Source organism: Pseudochaenichthys georgianus, chromosome 7, assembly GCF_902827115.2.
Source record: "Pseudochaenichthys georgianus chromosome 7, fPseGeo1.2, whole genome shotgun sequence".
Classification (NCBI taxonomy): domain Eukaryota; kingdom Metazoa; phylum Chordata; class Actinopteri; order Perciformes; family Channichthyidae; genus Pseudochaenichthys; species Pseudochaenichthys georgianus.
This window is the reverse complement of record NC_047509.1, coordinates 32,865,393-32,886,396: the sequence shown is the minus strand read 5'-3', so window position 1 is coordinate 32,886,396 and position 21,004 is coordinate 32,865,393.

Below are 21,004 nucleotides of genomic sequence, written 5' to 3'. Positions count from 1 at the left end.
AAGCCAGATACCAAGGTATTTGTAACAGGTAACCACTTCAAGTTTTATTCCTTGTGTAGTTACAATATCTAAAACAGGCTCTGGTGTCTTTTTAGCTTTAGAAAAGAGCATTACCTTGGTTTTCTCAACATTTAAAAGAAGCTTTAGTTCAGAGAGCTGAGTCTGAATAATGTTAAAAACAGCCTGTAATTTAACACCAGCCTCTTTAATGGACAGTACACAGTACATCACGGTATCATCCGCATAAAAATGTAAAGTAGCTTCATCCACATTTTCACCTAAACTGTTGATGTAGATGGAGAATAAAAGTGGACCTAAAACAGAACCTTGGGGAACACCATTTGCAATGTTCAACCACTCAGAAGACAGCCCATCAAAATGAACACATTGGGACCTTTCAGAGAGGTAGTTCACAAACCACCCTACTGCATGGCTGGACATGCCTATACTGGCTAGCCTCTGCTTTAAAATGTGATGATCGACGGTGTCAAACGCTTTGGAAAGGTCAATAAATAGAGCTGCACAACTCTGCTTATTATCTAAAATACTCGCCACATCATTCACCACTTTCATTGTGGCAGTGATGGTGCTGTGTTGCTTTCTGAAGCCTGACTGATGTTTAGACGTTTGTTTAGACCATGTAAAAAGACCTTTACCTGTTCACTCACTAAGCGTTCAAGAACCTTAGCCAGAACTGACAACTTAGAGATTGGCCTATAGTTATTTAATAAGGTGGCCTCCCCTCCTTTTAGCAAAGGCAGGACATACGCTGACTTCCACAATTTTGGAATTGTGTTAGTGCTGAGGGAGAGGTTAAAAAGAGTAGTGAGAGGTGGAGCAATAAAATCTGCAGCTATCTTTAAAAAGAAAGGTTGTACGTTGTCCGGGCCAGCCGGTTTCTTAGGATCTAACTTGGTTAAAGCTTCACGAACAACATCAACAGTAAAAGGGGTAAAACTAAAAGGGTTTTCCAACACACGTTTTTCAGAGTCACATACTGTAGTGTTCACAGAAGCAGAGTTAGTGACAGAATCAAATAGAGAACCACAGGACACAAAATGCTCATTAAAGCAATTTAACATAGTAGCCCTGTCCGATATAGTGCCAGATGCTGTGGTAATGCACGGAGGTAGCTCATTACGGATATCGCCGGTGGATAACAATTTAATGGCTTTCCAAAATGTTCCAGGATTATTCAGATTCTTTGTGGTTACTGACAGATAGTACTTTGATTTAGCACTTTTGATATGTGAAGTGAAGCTATTTCTTAGCTGCCTAAAATGCAGCCATTCTACCTCTGAGCCTGATTTCCTAGACTTTGCCCAGGACTTGTTTCTCTCATGAAGGAGACTGGACAGATTAGCAGAAAACCAAGGATTGTCTCGTCCCTTTACTCTAAATGTACGCAGGGGTGCATGTCTATCAATGATCTCCATAAAACCAAGATACAAATAAGACCATGCGGTTTCTACATCAGCACACAGATCGATTTTACCCCAATCAAAATCAAACAGATCATGCCCAAAACCCTGCTCCATAAAATGTTTTTTGTCTCTCTTAATGATAATGCGAGGTTTAACCTTTTGGACCTTAGTGTCCCTAATTGTGGCTACAACACAGTGATCACTCAGATCATTTGAAAATACTCCTACAGATGAATATTTATGGAGAACATTAGTTCAAATTAGATCAATTAGGGAGGATTTATTAGGTGACTTAATGTTAGGGCGAGTAGGACTGTCAACAATCTGAATAACATTTAAAGAGATACAAAGGTTTTTAAAATCCTCTGACACTGCAGTTAACCAGTCCCAGTTAAAATCTCCAAGTAGCACTATTTCCTTGTAGTCTAGTTGTGATAAAAGATTTGCTAGTGAAGACAAGGAGTCTTTGACAGCTCAGGGGGGTCTGTAACAACTCACTACCATGACCTGTTGACCCTTTGCCACTTCTATATTTATGGCTAAAAATTCAAATTGCTTACTGATCGATTTGGAAACTAATGTGGTTACACTGAACTTATTCTTAACATAAATGGCAACACCACCACCTTTATTAGGCCGGTCGGTACGATACACATTAAAACCATTTAAGGCAATGTCAGAGGCCAAAATAGATTTGTTTAGCCATGTTTCTGATAAGACAATGACGTCAGCGTCAGTCGAGCTCACCCAGATACGGACAAAATGTAGTTTACCTAACAGACTGCGCACATTAAAGTGGATAAAACCCAACCCAGACCTAGCTTTAAAATCAACAGGAGTAGCAATCTGACTACTACTACTGGGCGGACCAGGGTTAGGTTGTACATTTCCTGACAGTAATAACAACAACAAAAACAGGCATCTTTTCCTCTTAAACGACACACATACATTGTCATCTAATTTAGAAACACCGGAAAAGTTTGCAAGAGTGTGATTTGAGCTTAAGAAGCAGTCCTGAAGAACCATCATCGCAGGAAAACAAAAAAGACAAACATATTTTGTCGAGCAGATTTTCTGTGACAAGGCAACCGGTAATTGTTTGAGCAACACATCCGAACCTCTGTAGGGGATGCCCACTGCGGGTGGCAGAACAGACCTGAATCCAGTAGACTTCTCAGAATGACTAGAGATCTTCTCATAGTCCAAAACAGTTAACAGGCACAGCAGAATCCCGATATGGGCCATTTCCCCAGACCAGCACACAGTATCCGCGATGTTCCTGGAGCAAAATCAGCACAGCAGCAAAGGACAGGCAAAAACAGCAGCGTGGAAGTGCTCCGGTCCCTCTGTGGTATCCCCGGGGTGAAAGAAGGCCTCTGCAACAGCAGAACCAGGACAGGTGGAAAGCAGGCCCCAGCGGTGGTAAAATCCTCCTCCGCACAGCAGCACACGCCCGGTGGAAGCAGTCCAAGCCCAAAGCGTGGATCCACTCCGTCTCTCCGCGAAGACTCCGGGGAAAAAACCTCTCCAGTACAGCCGTATTCTACAGGTGGGAGCAGGCTTCCGTAGATCGCAGATCGCAGATCGCAGGCAGCAACAGGTGGAGCCGCTCCGTCTCTTCGCGACGAGCAGGCCTCAGCCGTACTCGACAGGTGGGAGTAGGCCTCCGCAGATCGCAGACAACTAAAACTACTACTTCTATAAGCAGAGATGGCTAAAAGTTTGTAAGCAGGAGAGCTAGATGCTAACAGATGCTAGATGCTAACATTTGCCAGATGCTAACAGGTAGTGCGAGCCTGTAGAAATTGCGACTGCCTCCAATGACAGCGTAGGAAGAGTGACACCATTGAGGCTTGATTGCTTGCTTTTCTCTTTGAAAGTCATCACATAACGGCATTGTAATACACGGTTCGGCTGCATTAAATATTACATATCTGCCGTAGTTCTCTATTTATAGAGCCCTGATGAGAAGACTTCTAGACAAACATGAGGAACTGCCGCCAACACTGAAAACGTGACGTGGATCATAAATATATCAGCAATTAAACAACATCTTACATTTATTTTCACACAATACGTCTCCTTGCAGTATCAACACTAATTCGGACTTTTATATTTGATCCAATTGGTAGATAGGCTGTATTTACACCCTAAAGGTGCACAGCTGATATAAAGGGACACCTAGTAGTTAAAGCATGTTATTGAATTTCATTATTTTTATTATTAGATATTAATAGGATCCATATAAAGTATATTCATTACTCGTTATTCTCTACTAATAGTTAATTAAAGACTGTATATAATGACTATTTTGCACATCCCTTTCAAGATTTCAAGATTTTCTAAGGTTTATTGACATATCATATACACAAACGGTGTAGTTATGCAATGAATGAAAAACTTGGGTCGCAGGTTCCTCAATAGTGCATTACAAGACATCTATCAATATTTGTGCATACCTCCAGCAATGTTAACTATGTTGAAGCACTTATTTTAACTGATATTATACATATGTATTATACTCTTATAAGATGTATGTAGATATTTCATCTCCGGCCTTGTCAGGTATTGAACAATCAATAAATAAAGAACACAGAATTATTAAATATAAAACACAGAATTTGTGTGATTATACTAAATGATTTACAAATAAACACCATTGCATATTTACAACTGTTACACATGCTGATGTAACGCAAATGTTTCCAACTTGGGATCAATAAAGTATATCTTATCTTAAGATGATCGATGGCTACTGCCATATTTGTAAAATGTGCCTCTGAACCATGACAAGTGCATGTTTCAGGCTTATCAATTAACAACAGGAGGGGTCACAGACATAAGACCAGCTGTTAAATAAAGCTCTTCTGACCTTAGTGGGTATATATTAATGCTACCCATTATGGGCACAAGCAATTTTCACCCATTTATTAATTATATGTTTTACATTTGAGTGTTTCCTATCCTCTAAACCTCCAGGGATGTACACAGTTTAATACTGGCAACTTCTTATTATGGGAAATACGAAAACGTCTTTTAAAACTACAACTCCCAGTAGAGACGTGCCATAGATAGAGAATATGTTGCGAAACACACATTAGCCAGCATGTGTAGTTCTGGGGACGGGGTGGGGGAGGGGGGGGACGGGGTGGACCCGTTCAAATCCAGTTTTGGACAGTCTGTCGTGGTTCCATCCCATTTCAAGTGCTGTTCGACGCTCGGCGTAACCCTCGGAGCACACTCTCCAATCACAGAGCTTGAGGACTATCACAGGGTTTGTCAAGCGAAGCGGAGAGAATACTTACTTCCGGGTGTAATATTCTCTAAAGCAAATGAGCTGCTCTGACCCTCGGTCCTGACGGACTCCAACTTGTGTTTATTAATCAAACAAATAAATAAACACAAGGATAATTATGTGTTACTGTTGAGCAAATGGAGAATTGCACAGGGGAAAATAACGTATCTATGCCACAATTTTAGATGCAGATTTTGTTAAACTAATACGTTTGCGCTGTGGACCAACACTATACATTGACGGGGAAGGGGGTAGCAATAAATATAAATATAACACCATTAAACAGTTACACAACATCCATCCATCCATCCATCTTCTCCCGCTTATCCGTGGTCGGGTCGCGGGGGTAGCAGTTCCAGCAGAGAGCCCCAAACTTTCTTTTCCCTGGCCACATCAACCAGCTCTGACTGGGGGATCCCAAGGCGCTCCCAGGCCAGCGAAGAGATATAATCCCTCCACCTGGTCCTAGGTCTACCCCTTGGTCTCTTCCCAGCTGGACGTGCCTGGAACACCTCCCTTGGGAGGCGCCCAGGTGGCATCCTAACTAGGTGCCCGAACCACCTCAACTGGCTCTTTTCGACGCGAAGGAGGAGCGGTTCAACTCCGAGTCTCTCCCGGTAAGAGTAAGAGGTCAGTGTGAACACAGTCGGCATCCTCCAGATATGCACGAAACAGCTGTCTTTTAAGAGGTCTTGCCCGAATAGAACAGGCCACTTTAAGTGACACATCATTACCTCTTTCATGTTTAGCACAAAGTGTGTGCTGGTGTACAGTATGATGCAGTGATAATTCAGAAAGTCAGGGAATGTGTCATCCTCTCTGCATTTTGCGATGAAGCCATTACACCGGCCCACCATCGCAGGCCTACCATCCGTTGTGATGGAACTCAACTTAGACATGGGGAGTTTAGTTTTGTCAACAAAGTTTTTAAATGTCCGAAAAATGTCCTTCCCCCGAGTGTGTTCCTTCATTGGCAGAATTGTCAGCAGTTCCTCTTTCGCCGTCATATCTGTGAACACCAGCCGGATAAAAACGCACAATTGCGCTGTATCGCTCACGTCAGTGGACTCATCTAGTTGGAGTGAGAAACACTCGCAGTCTTCTATGTCCTTCCTGAGTTGCTGGGTCAAATCCTCAGCCATGACTTCACAGCGACGTGTGACTGTGCTCCGTGATAATTGGACGGCCTTGATAGCGTTTACTATTTCTGTTTTGTTTGTGTAATCCCGAAACAAGGCGTCTGCTGCTTCTACGAAGGCTTCTTTCACCATATCTCCATCTTGAAAGGATTTTTTGTGTTTGATTATAGCGTGACTCACTCGTAGAGATGCTTCAGTGGCTGCCTTTGCGGTGGATGTCGGCTTTCATAAAAGTGTGTGCTAATTGTGACTTAAGTTCCCTCACCTTTCTCTTTCTCAACTCGCTACTCGGAGGGAAGTTGCTGTCATATGCCTTGTGAACACTCCGATAATGATTCTCCACGTTACCTTTCTTTGGCAGAGCGACGCTTGCTTTACAAATAAGGCAAATAACGTTTGAATGTGACATCACAAAAAAATATTCTTCCTCCCATTCTGGGTGGAAGTGGTATGTTTTTTGCTTTTTGCTCGGTCCCGCACTCATTTTGTTATTTGTCTCTTGTTTACTCTTTACATTCATTTGAGTTTTCCTGCACTTGTCTGATTTTATATCGCTTTGCAATCTGGGTTAACAGACTGGAAAGCGATAAGTCGCTTTTTCTGTCAATCAAGTAAACTCCTGAATTAAGTGGCAGGGAGGCCAAGGGAGGAGGGATCACAACCTGTTTTGTCTATTTTAATGGAGCTGGATTTTTTTTTTTTTTAAATGAATGACTCGCGATCTACCAGCATTGCCCGGTCGACGTACTGGGCACCTCTGATCTAAAGAATACACAATAAAAAATGCACAGAACAACGAATAACTTAGTTATGTCTGTTAATATTGGACCATTCTTCAGGGCAGGCACTTGAAACTGTCAGTCGAACTCGGCGTTTTTGAAGATGGACATAAGAAAAACATTTCTTAAAAAATACGACAATTCTCAAGTGGTGGCTCACACAACAACCCCAGAGCCACCACTTGCGCCATGTAAACAAGGTATGTAAACTTCCAAGTTATGCGAACATGTAAGCAAAGCATAAATTACAGCTACGTTGTTGACGTTACTTTGAATCGCGCGGGTAAGCTAAACCGTTAGCAAGTAGCTATAGCTAGCCAGAGATATTAAATAACTAACAAAGACTAACAAAAACGTTTATTAGGGAATGTTTAAATAACCACAGACATCAGAATTATGTAATTTAGCAGCAGAAAACGGCAGGATTCGCATTGGACATGCCCCCGTCGATGCCGGCCATAGGAGAAGACTACAGTTGATAACCTGTGATGGACTGGAAGAATCAACCTCTTTCTTCACCTCGGCTGACCCAACCATAGACTATATATATAAATGGACGTAGTGTCCGTGACATCACCCATAGGATTCTGCAGAGTTGCCGTGAATCGCTTAGTAGGCGGAGTCGGCCACTAACGGCTCGACTGTGACGTCAGAGTCTAATCCCGCCTGCTCCAAATAAGGGCAAAGAGGCGGAACCTGCTGCCTCCGAACTGAAGCTAAGCTTAAGGTTACATTCATAATCAAATGAGACAATCTGCAAGAGAATTAGCTATATTTTGTTACTCTTAATGCTTGTCATTCACACTTTGAGAAAAGACGGGCTCCACCGCCCGGACCTAACGGAGCCGCAGTGGGCTAGCTCCGGGACGCCGGCTGGAGCTAGCCCCCTGCGGCTCCGTTAGCTCCGGCGGCAGCCACTGGGATAATTGGGTCCCCTATTAACATTTGCTCCCGTTTAGCATTATGGGTGTCATAGCCATAGACTATAAAAGTCTTACCCAAGGCTGAATCATAAACTAAAATGTATATGTATGCATAAAGGGTTACGTCCTTAGCTGGCTAATAAGTAACAAGCTAAGCTACCAAGCACACAAACACCTGCGAACGGGGTTAACATGTATAATATTATCATTTTAGACTTCTTGGAAGTTCTGTTAGTACATTCACGCGCACAGCACGACATTTTAATTGTCTGGTATTTGTAACAATATTCCCTAAAAGGCACTATCACCACGAACACGGCTAAAGCTAAAGGGTCAAGTACAGTACTATGACTAACTAACGTTGTAGCCTCTATGGTTGTAGCCTAGAAGAGTGGACAAGTTGCTGTTAGCTGACAGTGAGGCATGTACGTGTCCATCAACGTGATCACACCCTAATTTATGCAAAAACTTTAAGACCTAATATAAATAAAAGGGTCGTGTTAGAAAACAATTCACTCACAGATTCATAATCATGAAGGTGGAATCTAACTATATCGATAATAATATTTATTGCATCCATGGGTAGAGACATGTTTTTTTTCTGCTGTAAAGTTGGGCATTTTAACATGGGGGTCTATGGAAATTGCTCCTTTCTGCAGCCAGTCCCTAGCGGCCCATGTATGAACTGCAGTGTGTGGCACTTCCGTATTGGCTTCCCGGCTGTTCCCCAGAGTTTGCCGCTTGGACCCAATGCACACGCGACAGGCAACAGCTGAATGGGGAGAGCGCCTCCACTCGCCAATTTCATTGTATATCACCGCATCATTTGTGTATTTAAATGCTGTTAACTTTTATAAGCTTCTCTTGACTCTTTTCAGTTTATCCTGCTCTCAGGGCTAAATAAATCCTAATAGTATGTGTGTGTGGGGAGTGTTGCAGTAGAAATTTCCACTGTAGCGCCCGGTACCCAATGTACCTTAATGAACTGTGGGCTAAGCCCCGAATGTTTCCAGGTCCAGGAAACACCCCTGATTCAGGGCACAGTTTGATTTATAAGAGGCTGCTCTGATTGTACAATAGGATAGAGGACACCATCATTATTCTAAAGACAGCAATTGAGCACCTTGTTCCTGTTTGAAATTTGCATAATTGTATTTTTCTTCAGCTTAGGGTTTAGCCAACAATCTTCAATCTTAGTTCTAACAGAGGAAATTAAAACATCTACAGTATGTGATTGTCACAGGGCTTCATCTACACTGAACAAAAATATAAATGCAACACTTTTGTTTTTGCTCCCATTTTTCATGAGATGAACTCAAAGATCTAAAACATTTTCTATATACACAAAATAACTATTTCTCTTAAATATTGTTCACAAATCTGAAAAATACTGTGATAGTGAGCACTTCTCCTTTGCCGAGATAATCCATCCCACCTCACAGGTGTGGCATATCAAGATGCTGATTAGACAGCATGATTATTGCACAGGTGTGCCTTAGGCTGGCCATAATAAAAGGCCACTCTAAAATGTTCAGTGTTATCACACAGCACAATGCCACAGATGTCGCAAGTTTTGAGGGAGGACTGGTTTTCGGACCCCCCCAGACCCCCCCCAATAAAGCAAAACTGCACGTTTCAGAGTGGCCTTTTATTGTGGCCAGCCTAAGGCACACCTGTGCAATAATCATGCTGTCTAATCAGCATCTTGATATGCCACACCTGTGAGGTGGGATGGATTATCTCGGCAAAGGAGAAGTGCTCACTATCACAGATTTTTTCAGATTTGTGAACAATATTTGAGAGAAATGGTTATTTTGTGTATATAGAAAATATTTTAGATCTTTGAGTTCATCTCATGAAAAATGGGAGCAAAAACAAAAGTGTTGCATTTATATTTTTGTTCAGTGTACATTTGAATTATTGGTTTTCTGAAAAATATTTAAGTTTGAATGTACTTTTGAAGGATGCAAGCACTTCTTACTGTTCCTTTTATTGTCACTTTTTCTATACCTCATGCTGCAGGATCAACATTCTCACACACAAACACACTGTCACACTGAGTCATACAGTACACTGTACGTAGCTGGCACGTCAATGTGAGGGCAGGCGGTGTGGGTGGTGATGCACTGGGGGGGGGTCGATAGGGTTCACACAGGCCTTCAATATCACACCACCACCCATCTCAAAGCTCCATCTTAACAGAGGTAATCATTTATCCTCTGTGGGTCCACTGAAATGACACACACACACACGCACACACGCACACGCACACACGCACACGCACACACACATGTATTAGTATTCGCGCTCCTTCTGCTGACACCATCACAGAGTGATGAAATGATTTTCTCCTCCAGTGCTTTTCAATTCACATTAGGGGCAATATCTTTCCCCTCTTTTAAAACGACTGCAGGTAAATCAAACTATATTGGGTCCACTGAAAGCCAACCCTTGTCTCTTTATCAGCGCCATCCAGGGAGGGCCACATATCTCATTGCATATCTAAAGTGGAGAGTCATTTTTATTGTATAGTTTGAGTGCATTGGGATTTGTATGTGAAGTCTAAATTATAATCATTTTGCAGGTTTTACCTCTCTTTCTATTGATTTTATGGCACAATAACAGAATCAAGTTGAACTGATTTTTGCTACATAATTTATCTGCTACCCCATATACACTTCTGTAATATGACATCTGAATGGCTGTAGGATATGAGAAAATGAATCTGCAGCCAGCCGTGATGATTTTCTCTTCCCTCTTCAAGGTTGGCTCAGACCTGGAACTGTTACAACTTAAGGTCCTTACACACCGAGCCGATTTTCGCCGTCGATAAATGTCGGGCCGTCGATGAGCGTTGTGTCGCCCTACTCAGATTGGTGTGTACTGCACCGTCGTGTCTTTTCGGCCGTGCCAACACCTTCCGCCGCCGATTCGACATGTTGAATCGTTAGGCTGTCGGCCAAAGAAATCACTCTGATTGGCTGTTAAGTTTAGCGAATCAGTGCATGAGAAGCGAAACGGAATTGAGGGACCCAGACAAACTATTAAGAAGGCAAATCTGAGATTTCATTTAACTCCAGCCCAGCACTCGACACAGGTTCGGGAAAGCCCCATGAGCTTCTCGCTCTAGAGTGAAAATGGAACGCACACGCTATTTGTTGTTTATATCATGCAGTCTGTCTTCCGGTTGTTGCCTCTTTTCAATGACGAATATACACTACCGCTGCCTGCTGGTAAGGAGAGTTATTACCACAGGCATGCGCAGTTCGTACGTGCAACTTGGCCGTCGGCTGAAGTCTTTGCGGTGTGTTCCAGTGCGAAACATGGCCAAGGATACGTGAGCCGACGTTCCGTCGGGACGTGTTCTTTGGTGTCAGTTTGGTGTGTAAAGCCTCTTAGTCAGTCAACTCACATAAATTACCCTAACACACTTTATACACAAACTAAAAGAAAACAGAGATTTCTGTTAAAAAACGGCTGCAGAGAAGCTGATGAACAAACAGCTATCTGAACAAGAACAAAGCACTACAACGCAAATCAACGCTCGATGCCAGCGTAATGACATCTGGGAATTAAATTACTTCAGAGAGCTGCAGTCAGGTATTACCATCCCACGCTAACTCCAAGAAAACACACCAACAAACTCTGCTATTCAAATAGAATATAATAGTCAAAACAGTCTTTCTTCTATTTCCCTCTGGCACAGGATTTTTGTCCTGACAGCTGTTTAACGTCTTTAAAACTTGCCAGCAATAAGTTCTACTGGCCAAGTTTTGGTCTTCTGATTGGTTGTAAGCAGGCTTGAGAAGGAACTGATTTCATGTATGGTATTGCATAATAAGGATTAAAAATGGAACTGTATTCCTATGTTAGTAACATAAGTAAATCAGTTAATTGGTACATTTGAAAAAAATGGGATTACAATGTTTTAATACTTTTTAAAATAAATATCCATATGTTACAAAGCACATGCTTGAAGTATGAATTAAAGTAAAACAGAGCATTTCCTCTTTGCTCAAATTGTATTATTGCTTTGTAAACTACATTGTGGTCATGAGTGCACTTTCATTGTTGGTCTAGACTCTAAAGACTACTGCATCATTATTCTTGATGATTAGTGGCCCATCCATCCATCCATCTTCTCCCGCGTATCCATGGTCGGGTCGCGGAGGTAGCAGTTCCAGCAGAGAGCCCCAAACTTTATTTTCCCTGGCCACATCAACCAGCTCTGACTGGGGGATCCCAAGGCGCTCCCAGGCCAGCGAAGAGATATAATCCCTCCACCTGGTCCTAGGTCTACCCCTCGGTCTCTTCCCAGCTGAACGTGCCTGGAACACCTCCCTAGGGAGGCACCCAGGTGGCATCCTTACTAGGTGCCCGAACCACCTCAACTGGCTCCTTTCGACGCGAAGGAGGAGCAGTTCAACTCTGAGTCCCTCCCGGATGACCGAACTTCTCACCTTATCCTTAGAGACGCCCGCCACCCTGTGGAGAAAACCCATCTCGGCCGCTTGTATCCGCGATCTCGTTCTTTCGGTCATGACCCATCTGTAGTGGCCAATTGTCCAAAAAAGGAATGTTCAAAGGCCACTTAGTCTAGGAGGCGAATTTGAGTATTGACTCGCGTATGTTCAAGAAATCCAAATACCTTGCTCGGTCCATTCAAGTGCTTTATTAGGAGGTTCAATGGATCAGCTGGCGGCCCAATGCCGACGTGCAACCATTGCACAGTATTTAACAGAGGTGTGGACTCGAGTCACATGACTTGGACTCGAGTCAGACTTGAGTCACCAATTTGATGACTTTGGACTCGACTTGACAAAATCACAAAACACTTGCGACTCGACTTGGACTTGAAAACCCATGACTCAGGACTTGACTTGGACTTGAGCCTTCGTACTCGAGGTGACTTGATAATTTAATTCAGGGGTCTCCAACACGCCGATCGCGAGATGCCGCTAGAAGAGCAGACTCCCGTCGGGGAGAGCAAAATCTTCAGCCGCTGCAACTCTTGCTGTGAATCCATGCAGGCAGGAGCGGGACTTTATTTTGCTGAGCCACCATGCGGCCAATCATATGCAAGGCAGAGATGTTCACAAGTCTTTTTTTGCAAGTCCAAGTCAAGTCTCAAGTCTTTGGTCACGAGTCCAAGTCAAGTCTCAAGTCTCTAAAAAAATAAAAGTCTCATGTCTCTTCTGGTTGTAATAAGCCTTCTATTGTCTGCTGCTATCCAGTCTGTTAAGAATACTGCACAGCTATATCTAAGAAATTCAAAGCATTTACTGTGTTATTATACACTGGGTCTCTAATGACATCTTTTAAGTCTACTATTAATAAACATATTCCTCTATCCTCTCACTCAAACCCAGTGTAATGGTAACCTGATAAACCTGTAACATTAACGTTACGTGGTCAACAATAAACCTGTAACCTACCTATAAACCGACAGATGTATTTATGTATGTAACTATGTATTTTTCTACGTTTAACGTTAGCCAGTAGATGGTGGCAGCGGGTAATGATTAACGTTACCGACCTTTTTTATGTCATGTCAAGAGTTGGATGTCAACGCCACTCAACTCAAACAAGTGTGACAAGCAATTCACTAATCTTTTCAAATATTCAGTTACAAAGCTAGTAGCAAGCTAAGTTAACATTACAGAGCTGATGCTGAGCTAAACATGTTTGCTAACCGTCCATATGCGTTAATGTGACTGACCTCTCCGGGTGAGTTTTCAAGTGCCTGATGAAATTCGACGTTGTTGCGCCAGCATCCTTGATTTTGATATTGCAGACTTTGCAGTGTGCGCTCCTTTTGTTGGTGCCGCCGGCGTTTTGTTCGAAGTTTTTGTAGTTGAACCTAATTACAAGCGGTACAGCCGCAGGTGTGCCGCCGGTCGCCATTGTGTTACTACGAGGTAGTAACAGAGGCGCGCACGTCTGCGTAATGAGCCCGGCTAAAATAACTGGATGGCCTACCTGCCTGTCAGCCTTCCATCTGGGCACAAACTTATCTCGTGCCCTCATTGGTCATGTGCGTGTTCGTGTGTGTTGGAGGAGGCGGGCACTATAAGGAAGTAGCAGCCTCTAGCAGATTATCTCCGGTTGTGTATTTTCAAATTCTAGCGATCTCGAGCCGGTTTCTCTCAAATTTACCTACCCCACCTTTAATACGCCAAAAATAGAAAACACAATGATTGTTCACGAGTCCCAACACACGAGTCCAAGTCGAGTCTGAAGTCTTTTGGTCACGAGTCCAAGTCAAGTCTGAAGTTTCTGTGTGTGCGACTTAAGTGCGACTCGAGTCCGAGTCGCAGACTCGAGTCCACATCTCTAATGCGAGGACACACTAGGATCATACCATTATGGACACACTAGGATCATACCATTATGTGAATGAAGGGTGGCCAGCTACAGAGTGACGGGGAGACGGATTTAAATGCAAGCGCGTCGGAAAAAGTCAAGACATTTGCGAAAACCGAAAAAATAAGCAGCATCCGGCTGCATTTCAATGATATTGGAGAAAGAAACGCTGAGTGCAGGATTTGTAAAATGAAAATAACCTTTTTTTTTGGTAACCACTCAGGATTTATTGTCAGAGGTGGGAGAAGTTCAGATCTTGTACTTGAGTAAAAGTACCAGAGTGTAGGAATACTCGGTTACAATAAAAAGTCCTGCATTCAAAATGTTACAAGTAAAAGTACAAAAGTATTAGCATCAAAATATACTTAAAGTACCACCTGCAGAGGGATCTAGATTCAGGTGTTCTTTTCCCCATAAAGACCGCCTCGCTGCACATTATCCCTTGCATAAAGATTAGGGATGTAACGGTATCAAATACTCACGGTATGATAATATCGCGATAACAAGTCCACGGTACGGTATTTATCGCGATATTGCAAAATAAAGGGGAAAATAATTTGAATTTATTTTTACTTGAATTTTTTTTTTTTATTAAATAATACATCTGATTTGTACAGCATTTTAGTATAGTAGTACATTTAATAAAGTGACAGTAACAGACTGGAACAAGAACAAACCAGTGTGTTTACTATTAATAACAAAGTAGGTTATTTTCTTTGTGTAAATAAACAAGGAAATTCAATAATCAGACCCTGCAATAAAACTCAACTCAAACTCAGTAACCCAGCTAGCGGGGAACGTTCTCACAACTTTGGCTAACGTACAGGTTCTAATAAGGTTTTAAAGAAACGTTTTAATCTGATGTTCAAAGAACCTTTTTAGGATGTTTATTTTTTCAAATAATGTTCCTATAAGGTTTAAGGTTAACTAAGACATAACGTTTTAACTGCAACATTCAGAGGATGTTTTGAGGATGTTATTGAGGCCTGAGATGATGATGATAAACATGTTCCTTTAATGTAATATGTTAACAAAGGTGGAACGTTTTGCCTTCAACATTCTAAGGATGTGTTTTGGACGTTGTTGGGTAACATATTAAAGATGTTCTTTATAAAACCTTCCCTCAATGTTACATGATAACAAATGAAGAACATTCTCCAAGCAACATTCAGAGGATGTTATTGACGCCTGAGATGACAAAGTGTTTTCTAAAATGTTCCTTTAATGTGATATGTTAACAAAGGTGGAAGGTTTTGCCTCCAACATCCAGCAACATTTGGATAATGTTTGCCTGCTTTTGCCTCACACTCATTTTTGTGTCTCTCCCAGGAGGAATCCAAGGCCTTCCACATAGTGATGGCGAGATGAAGCCTTATGAAGCTTTGAAGCTTTCCAGCCAATTGGTTCGCAAAAGGGTTCATCTCATGAGGCTTCATCATGGGCTTCATTTGAACACAAACCCCCTGTTGGTCAAAGTGTGTAAAACAGGCAGATTGGACATCTCAACAGTGTGCTCTATCTCATACCGAGTTCCCATTGAGTAAAGCCTTAGAATAACTCTAAACAACGAACATCAAATCATATTTTCATGTTAACAATATAGTATTTATTCCAGTTTAATGATTGTGATTGAAAAGCTTAAGGAGGCTGCTAAACATTGCAAAGAGGGATTTGTATTCCTTAATAATATTCGTAAACTTAACCATGTTGTAGCCTGAGAAAGGCTAAACCATATCAAAGAATACATTTATTAACTACATTATCTATCTATTTAGCTGTAGCTTTTATAAACAAAAAAAAGACCTATTGACCAGTCGTTGAACCAGGGACCCTGCGCTTTCTGAAAACACTGAAATATATTTAGTCCTGTATTTATTTTTGTATTCCTACATTTATGTATGCTTTTATTTATTTATACTTTCGACATGTTCCGACCTCTATAAGTGAGGGTCTGAGCTCTCTTAATTCCATCGTGTCACCGGGCCCGGGTACAGGAGGGGTAATATCGTTCTTATTATACATCCATGGGTATTATGAGCGTTGTGGTTCAACGGTTCAACCGATCTTAATCGCTTTCTGAAGCAGTCACGTGGTATCGTCAGGCAGCGAGGCTTCGTTTGTCATCGGTGACGTCACTGGCCCAAAACGATTCAAGCCTCGATACAAGGTTCACAAAAAGCTTCGGGGATTACTCGACACACGCTCCGAAGCCTCAGCGCAATACGTAACATCACTACTTCCACACTCCCAAGACCAGCCAGTGAAAGGATGGAGACAAGCAGTGGCCGGAAGTTTTGCCAGATATAAATAGGGGTGGCCGTGGTTCGAAACAGAGTTTTAGGCGTGGCCATGCTCCTGAACGTTAACAATTTAACCTAATTTCACTAGCAGGAACCACGCTACAACAGTGTGATGTTTGTACGTTTATTGAAGTAACATGTGAATGATATGAGGGGGGTGAAGGGATGATCTGGGCGGATGAGCTGTGGTCCGTGCAGTGGGAGACTCAGAGTGGGGTTCCGTATCCGGCATGATCTGCGTGGGCTGATTACGGGCCCCCAAAAGAGTCGGATTAAAGCAGCTGACTTAAGCGTGTGCGTGTCTGAGATCATTGAGATTGTTGCGGATGTAAGCGTGGTACGCTTGAGATGACGAGCGGCCGAAGGCCTAGATGGTTGGATAAGAGATGCCCGGTCTTGCTGCTGTGGATGCTACGCCAATGCGGGAGGAATGGCTCGAATAATATTCTGAGCATATCCCCAAAATAAGCAACACATTGTGGAAGTGTTCCTGGAACCAGAAACGTGTGGCCGTTTTCCCTGTTTCAGTGAGAAAGAGTGGGCGTTGAGGCGTTGCGTATGCATCGTACCTTGCGCTGAAGTATTTGGTTAGTGGCTCGTATGGCTGGGATACGAGTTCAGGCGGAAGATGTGGATGGGGAAAGAAATTCCCAGCTGATCCGTTTTACTCCGGAGTGTGAATATGAGAGTCGTTTGCCGTGGAGGGCTAACAGCTTCCGTTTTGTGCATCTGTCTGTCTGTAAGTAGTTTGACAAGATGAGAGTGATGCGCTGTACTTTCTCTGAGGATAGAGAAGCCCGGAAAGACATTAAGTCAAGGGTGATGCCTTGAAACTCAATGGAGGTTGTAGGCCCTGAGGTTTTCTCTTCGGACAGAGGAATGCCAAGGTCTGCAAAATATTTGTATGAGTGTACTCAGCCCGTGGCAGGGGGGTGAGGATGGTGGAGTGACCGTGTGAAAGTCGTCGAGAAGATGGAGCACATAGGGGAGTCTGTGGTTGTTTGGGGACTATCGAATGGCCTATCATGAATCCTTCTTTGACTTCTTTGGCCAGTAAGGTGTCGAAGGTGTGAGGTTCTGTTAAAGCGGACTGAAGGTTGTGGCAGATTTGAGATGTGTCAGGCAGTATTGCAATGCCTGGGTGGAAACCATGGGGGAAGCCATTGGTGAGAAAGTAAACAGACTATCTGGATGATTCGCTGAGGCGGTAGCTAAGTTGCTTATCTTGACGGGTGTGCTGAGGTGCCGTGCTAGTCAATCTGCTGATGTAGTTGGGTTGTGAGGGCAGGTGCTCCTGGCATGAGCGCCGCCGCAGAAAGAGCAGATGTGCATGAGGCGGCAGCTAGAAAAAGAGCAGCCTAGGTCATTGAAATTGTTGCACACCGTCCTGCCTCCCTGCGGGTGATGGACGGTTAAAGTCTGAGGCGTTGCGTGATGGAGAGGAAAGTGAGTGAGGTGTTTAAGATGGTGGAGAGCTGACTAAGCGTGCTAAGGCCGGGTGGAAGGGGGCTCCGCATAATTGGCAAGAGAGGGATGCGCGTGCTGCGAAGATGCGGCAGTAACGCTCGGAGTCCGGAGCGCCCCGGTATGTTCCCTGGTTGAACTGCTTGATGCGGCCGGCGGCTTGGCTAGCGAAATTGATTTTATTATTTGTATTATTTTTCCTGAGAGAGAGACCGGAGCGTCTACTCGCGGCGAGGGTCAGAGAGAGAGAGACCGGAGCGTCTGCTCACGGCGAGGGTCGGAGAGAGAGAGACCGGAGCGTCTGCTCACGGCGAGGGTCGGAGAGAGAGAGACCGGAGCGTCTGCTCACGGCGAGGGTCGGAGAGAGAGAGAGACCGGAGCATCTGCTCACTGCGAGGGTCAGAGAGAGAGACCGGAGCGTCTGCTCACTGCGAGGGTCAGAGACAGAGAGACCGGAGCATCTGCTCACTGCAAAGTTCAGAGAGAGAGAGACCGGAGCATCTGCTCACTGCAAAGTTCAGAGAGAGAGAGACCGGAGCAAGGTTGCGAGGTTGTTTTCCCTCGCTGGCGGAGTAGACGAAGCCTGGGACCTGTCTGGAGTTGGAGGTGTCTCGTTGGGGGAGCTTGAGTGAGAGCGGTGGCGGCTGGTGTGTGGGACACTGATTTCCGAGCGCACTCGGCTCCGTTCGGATGCTTCGCTTAGATCCACCTACTGAAACGTGGATGGCGGGTAGCCGATGTCGAAGAGATCTTCGTCTGACTCCGGTGAGTTGATCAGCAGTTCGGGATCCATGGTAAGTTGAATGTTCTCGTGGTAGCGTTTAGCTTATTTGACCCGTGACGACGCGCGGCGTGAATCACGGTCTGGCTGTCAGTCCTTGAAAGGATGGAGACAAGCAGTGGCCGGAAGTTTTGCCGGATATAAATAGGGGTGGCCATGGTTCGAGGCGGAGTTTTAGGCGTGGCCATGCTCCTGAACCTATGTTAACAATTTAACCTCATTTATTTATATAGCACCTTTCAACACAAGGCAATTCAAAGTGCTTTACAAAAAACGAAAGACATTAAGAAAATGGCATTTAAAATCAGTCATTAAAAATAAAAGATAATAAAAGAAACATTAAAAGAAAAAAAAAATACATGGAAAAGAAAATAGATGGATAAAAGTTACAGTGCAGTTTAAGATGTGAATAGTTCAATTAAAAGCAGCGACAAAAAGAAAAGTCTTCAGTCTGGATTTAAAATTAGTCAGAGTTGCAGCGGACCTGCAGTTTTCTGGGAGTTTGTTCCAGATATTTGGAGCATAATAACTGAACGCTGCTTTACCATGTTTAGTTCTGACTCTGGGGACAGAAAGCTGACCAGTCCCTGAAGACCTGAGAGATCTGGATGGTTCATAATTTAGCAGTAGGTCAGAAATGTAATTTGGGCCTATACCATTCACAACCTGATCTCACCAGAATGCGTGACTCCACCACGACTCCTTAACACCACAATGCGTGGTGGAGTCACGAACTTTGTTACATTTGCGTGTCGGCACCACGCAAACAACCCCAATGTAAAGTGAATGAGGCTCCTTTGTCGTGGTGCACACACGCATTTCTACAACGTCCCGCAGTGAGCTTTTATTCTATACAACGTTTTTTAAATCTACTTTATAGCATGTAGTAACTCACGGGAGGCTTCTTTTATTTTATTTGTATTCATAATTATTTTTATTTTTCGTCAGAATGTAAAAATTACATTAGTTACGAATTTGTGTTCTCAAAAAACAGTGCATTGTGTGTAATGCAACTGTTAATTTTATTAAATTAGTTTGTTTTTAAGGAAGGCCAGAGCTTCAGCTGTGTCAAATAGATTGTTCCCTTTAGTTAACGTTATTTAAAAGATAATGATCATGTCTTGTATTACGAGCGTCCATTCCCATTGGATAACAGAGAATTGTACACCCGGAAGTAAGTAGCCTATTCTCCTTACTGTCGATTGATTTTACAGTGATATCTGCACTACTCATCGACTAAAAAACACCAAATTGTCATTGTTAATTACACAACATTGATTGGTTTGAATTGTGTGCAATGCTTTTGTATTTTCCCCCTTCGATTCGGAGAAACAAATATTTTTTCGGAGTTTTTGGACGGCAGAAGACACTACACTACCCAGAATCCTCAGCTATCGTTTGGGACTACACCATGAACCCCGTGATCAGCCCTCAAGCTCTTTGATTGGTTGACCTCCAACTGCATTCCATATGAAAAAAAACGTTTCGTAAAAGAGAAAATCATACTTTATTCAGCAGTGCTTGCTTTACTCTTTGATAGTCATCACATGAATGCATTGTAATAAATTGTTTGGCTGCATTAAATATTACACATCTGTCTTAGTTCTTTATTTATCTACAGAGATCGGGCATCAGAATAGACCAGAAACTATTCTTTTACCGTTCTGTTTTAATTTCACAATAAAGTTAGTAGTAATATTTTGTTTTGATATTATTGTTTTTTATTAACTACTAGACGACTGGGTCATGTTAATACCATCTTTTTTTGGTTGCTATTGGTTTTTCCCATCGCTTTTGTGTTACAAATATCAAAACAATAACAAAATAATATTCGTCGTAAACTAAACCGGAAACAGCAGTATATTTTATTTTGTTAACACTGTAAACTTGACAGCCTTTTAATCTATGCTTTTAACCATAGACTGTATATATAAAGCTTTTAACCCAAACCACCTACTGGTTAAAGCACGTTATTACACGTTTAGAGTAATTGCAATGCAGGTAGATTGTGTTGCTTTTTAACGACTGTTTAAAATGCCTTTTTCTTAATGTCTTTCATTTTTGTAACGCACTTTTGAATGTGTTATATTTTATGAAAACATTCAAATATTAAGAGTACATATAAAATAGTGGGAAAGTAGAAGGTCAATTATATAAATATAGAATAGAAAATATCAAGAAGATACTCAAATGATATCTAGAGTAAAACAGTTTAGTGCCTGATAGGAGGATGTGCTAACTAATAAGGCTTTATTTAAAGAAATGTGCAGAATACGACAGTGTAATGGTGGAAGTATACACACATTGATAGATGTCTTGTAATGCACTGTTGATGAACCTGTGACCCAAGTTTGTCATTCATTGCATAACTACACTGTTGTGTATATGATATGTCAATAAACCTTAGAAAATCTTGAAATCTTGAAAGGGATGTGCAAAATAGCAATTATATACAGTCTTTAATGAACTATTAGAGAATAACAAGTAATGAATATGCTTTAAACGGATCTGCAGATAAATATTTAGTCTTCTCAAG